Raw genomic sequence first — 5,177 nt, 5'->3', positions numbered from 1 at the left:
AGAAAAAATCCAATTAGGACTTAGGGATCTCAATGACAATGCAAAACGCACAAACATATGTATTATAAGCATCCAAGAAGGATAAGAGAAGAGAAAGGGGACAGAAGGGGTGTTGGAGAAAATAATGGCTGAAAACTTCCCAAATCTACTGAGAGAGATGGGTGTCCATGTCCAGGAAGCAAAATGCACCCCAAACACCATAAACCAAACAGAGCCACCAAAAGACATACTTGTCAAATTATTCAATGCTCAAGACAAAAAAAAAATTGTAAAAGCAACAAGAGAAAAGAAAACCATCACATACAAGGGAGAGACTCCATAAGATTAAGTGCTGATTTCTGATCTGAAACCATGGAGGCAAGAAGGAAGTGGTATGATATAGTCAAGATACTAAAAGAAAAACATTTCCAACCAAGAATACTCTAGCCAGCTAAAGTAGCATTCAAAAATGATGGAGAGTTCAAAATATTCACAGATAAACAGAAATTGAAAGAATATGTCAACAAGAACCCTGCCCTTCAAGAAATACTGAAGGGAGTTCTGCAGGAAGAAAGGAAAAAACAGGAGAGGCAGAGTTGTAGGAAAGTGTAAGAGCAAAAAAAAAAGATGAAAAGAGACAGAAAAAAACAAACAAAATATGACAAATACAAGTCCAAACAAAATATGGCTAACAAATAATTCCATGAAAGTAATAACTCTGAATGTCAATGGATTAAACTCACCTATCAAAAGATTCAGACTGGGAGATTGGATAAGGAAATATGAACCATCTATATGCTGTCTTTAAGTAGCTCATCTTAGACCCAGGGATTCATGGAGGTTGAAAGTGAATAGTTGGAAAACAATCTTACAAGCAAACAATAACCAAAAAAAGACAGGTGTAGCTACATTAATATCACACAAAATAGATTTTAAATGTGAAACAATTGTGAGAGACAAAGAAGGATACTACATATTAGTGAAAGGGATAATCATTCAAGAAGAACGAACAATCATAAATATTTATGCTCCTAACAAGGGTGCCTCCAAATACGTGAGGCAAACACTGGAAAAACTAAGTGAAAACATAGATGACTGTACAATTATAGTGGGAGATTTTAATGCACTAATATCAACTTTGGACAGAACATCTCAAAAAAGAATTCATAAAGAAACAAAAACTTTGAACAGTATATTGGAGGAGCTGGATCTAATAGATATATACAGATCATTACACCCAAATACAGCAGGATATACATTTTTCTCAAGTGCACATGGATCATTCTCCAAGATAGACCATATGCTAGGCCACAAAGAAAGGCTCAATGAATTCAGAAAGATCAAAATCATACAAAATAATATCTCTGGGGGGAGTGAAGCTGGAAATCTGCAAGGGCCAGAGGCCCAGATTTCATACAAAGATATGGAAATTAAACAGCACATTCTTAGAAAAACAGTGGGTCAAAGAGGAAATCTCAAAAGAAATAAATAACTACCTTGAAACTAATGAAAATGATAACAAAACACACTAAAACTTATGGGATGCAGCAAAAGCAGTACTGAGAGGGAAATTTATAGCCATAAATTCATACATCAAAAAAAAAAGAAAGAGCAAAAATTGAAGAACTAACTGCACAATGGAGGAAATAGTAAAAAAACCAACAAACTAACCCCACAGGAAGAAGATAGAAAGAAATTTAAAAAATGAGATAAGAGCAGAACTAAATGAAATAGAAAATAAGAAAATACTTGAAAAGATAAATAAGACCAAAAGCTGGTTCTTTGAGATCAATAAAATTGACAAACCCTTAGCGAGACTAACAAAGAAAAAAAGAAAGAAGATGCAAATACACAAAATAAGAAATGAGAAAGGAGATACAACCACTGACCCCACAGAAATAAAGACTATCCAGTTAGCAGGTAGCCTGGGAGTACTGCAGTGCAACACAGCCTTCAGGGATCCCAGCACCTGGGCACCAGCCCTAGGGCGAGGGGTCATGCCCGCAAACTCTGACCTCTGTCTCAGAAATGCAAAATTCCACCTCTCACAAGAGTCTCTTCTGTCACTGTCTCACCAAATCAACTTTAGAACACCTCCCGCCCTGCAAGCCCCCAAAATAGCCTTCTGGGGGCACCACTGCACTACAAACAATTCAGGGAATGCCACAGATGGGCCACTAGCTCTAGGGGGAGGGGCTCTACCTGGAAGCTCTGACCTCCTTGTCAGAAACCCAAAATTCCTCGCCTCACAAGAATCTCCTCCTTCATTTTCTCACCAAATCAACTTCCAGACACCTCCCGCCCTGCAAGCCCCCAAAACAGCCGGCTGGGGGTGCCACTGTACTACAAACTGTTTAGGGACCACCAGAGATGGTCCGCCAGCCCTAGGGGGAGGGGCTCTAGATGGAAGATTTGACCTCCGTGTCAGAAACCCAAAATTACACCACTCGCAAGAATCTCCTATGTCACTGTCTCACCAAACCGACTTCCAGACAGCTTCCACCCTTCAAGCACACAAAGCACCCCACTCAGGGCTTGGGAACTCTCCAGCACAGCAAAGCCTACAGGAATCATCACTGCTGGGCCACCAGCCCCATGGGGAAGCATCCTGCATGCAGCCCTGATCTCTGTGAAAGAGAACCAAAATTCTACCTTTTACAAGAATCTTCTCTGTCACTGTCCCACTAAATCGATGTCCAGACACCTCCTGCCCTGCAAACATCCAAAACAGTGCAGTCCAGCAAGATTCCAACCCTCCTGTTTCTTTGCAGGAGTGATTATAAGGTTCACTCACTCAGATGCCATCTTGCTCTGCCCACAAAAACACCCATATCTTGAAAATAACAGGATAAACAACCCATTTTAAAAATGGGAAAAAGATTTAAACAGACACTTCTCCAAAGAAGAAATGCAAATGGCTAAAAAGCAATGAAAAAATGCTACAAATCTCTAGCTATCAGGGAAATGCAAATCAAAACTAAAATGAGGTACCATCTTACTGCCATAAGGTTGCCAGCTATGAAAAAAGCAGTAAACTACAAGTGCTGGAGAGGATGTGGAGGAATGGGAACACTCATCCACTGTTGGTGGGAATGCAGAAGGATTCAATCATTCTGGAGGACAGTTTGTCAGTTTCTCAAAAAACAAGCCATAGAATTTGCCATATGACCCAGCAATTCCACTGCTGGGTATATACCCAATAGAACTGAAAACAAGGACACAAACTGATATATGCACACCAATGTTCATAGCAGCATTGTTCACTATTGCCAAAAGTTGGAATCAACCCAAATGCCCATCAACAGATGAATGGATAAATAAAATGTGGTATATACATACAATGGAATACTACTCAGCTTTAAGAAGAAATACACTACAAACACACATGATGTGAAGCAACTCAGGCATTGAAGGACAAATACAACATGACCTCAATTATATGAAATAAGTAAAGCAAGCTGCCTCAGAGAGCTAGAGACTGGAGAACAGGCTTAATGGAAAATGCGGGGTAGAGGAAGGATGTAAGCTGACACCTACATGGGTGAAATCTATGATAAGCTGTAAGTATTTGTACAAGGAAGGGATAAAAGGGGGCATAGGGTTACCTTAGGAAGGGGCTTTATGGGCTTGAGGGGGGCTAGGGATGGGAGGATGAGTAATATTGCCCAAGAAATTGGAGGTGGGTGGGACAACATATGAACATAGGAGATTTTCAGGTAGTTTTTTGAGAGTATAATGCTGTGAAAAACTTTTCAAAAATAAAATAAGGAAAGTTGCCTGTTTAATATGCTTAAAGGTGATAATCTGATGCAAGACAGTCTCTTAGGGAATATGTGGATGCTCATTTTGCCATAGTGTGTTATATCATTAGATTGAGACCCATATAATGAGAGTGAAGGTATACCCACATCCTGGGGAGGACTAATGCCATCAAATAGTGGGAATTTTATCTCTCAAGAGAAAATGTGACTCCCAGGGTATTAGGGCAGTTGAGCATGTCAAGCCCTCAACACTGTTGCAAGTATCTCTGAACATGGCCCTTCAAGCAATGAAGATTGACTGTCACTGTGGGCCCTAAGGGGAGGGGGAAAGAGGTATTGAATAGATGGAACCAATGTAACTGTGGGCAATAGAAATGTTTCACAAGAGTATGCAAGGATGGATATAAGACATGTAAAATTACACCAGAAATGGATAGGGGCTGATAGGCAAAAATGTAAATCATAGTGTAAAATATAAGACAACAAAAAATTATGAAAATTATGTAGTCTAAAATATAAACCACAATGTAAATACAAATGTTACCTTGTTTGAAAGCTATTGTCTCAATATCTGTACATCAGTTTCAGTAAATATACTACGAATATGTAAAAAGATTATTGCTGTGGAAGGGAAAAGGTTTTGTGTTGGATATGTGGGAATACTGTATATTGTATATATGAATTACTGTGATCTAAAACTCTTGTGAAGATAAGCTTAATAATTAGAAAAAAGAAAAGAAGAGGATGGGACGTAGGCACCGAGGAATGGACAGAGGTGTTTGCCTTGCCAATTTATACAGGATAACATTTATTGGAGTGATGGAAGGCAAACATCAAAAATGAAGCTTTTGCATTTTAAAATTTTTGATACCCTAATTTATTTTTACCGTAATTTTTCCAAATTAATATGTATTCAATATCTAACCTTTAAACTCATTGCTATATTCCATTTTACTATTAAGGGAACCTGGCAATATATTGGACTTCCCTTTTCAAGAAGTTTTGGATCACAGAGATGTTCAACAATGGCAGCGGAGGAATACTGGTGTGGGATGTTATTGATAGGGGACACACGGTTAGCAGGGAGTTCTACACGGCACATATCCAGGGTACACAAAATGTTTGGATATTTTCATTGTGGATACAATTAAAAACAACAACTGAGGGAGTGCTGAGTTCCTAGCCAGGGGAGCTCTATCACAGTCCCTAAGGGAACAGCAACAATCCCCCAAGTGCAATGGCAAAGACCAAAAAAGAATGAGGTCCAACAATGAGCCCTTGATACTAATAACTATGCTTTGAAGCCTGTGCACCTGAAATAAGAACAAGGCCTAGAGCTGCAGGGTGCCTAAGAGTTACCTCCTGAGAGCCTCCGTGTTGCTGAAATGTGGCCAGTCTCGAAGCCAAACTCAGCAAGTAAATGTGTTGCCTTCCCCC

This window comes from Dasypus novemcinctus, chromosome X (assembly GCF_030445035.2).
Source record: "Dasypus novemcinctus isolate mDasNov1 chromosome X, mDasNov1.1.hap2, whole genome shotgun sequence".
In the NCBI taxonomy this organism is placed as follows: domain Eukaryota; kingdom Metazoa; phylum Chordata; class Mammalia; order Cingulata; family Dasypodidae; genus Dasypus; species Dasypus novemcinctus.
The sequence above is the reverse complement of the archived record's forward strand: the minus strand, read 5'-3'. Positions refer to the sequence as shown.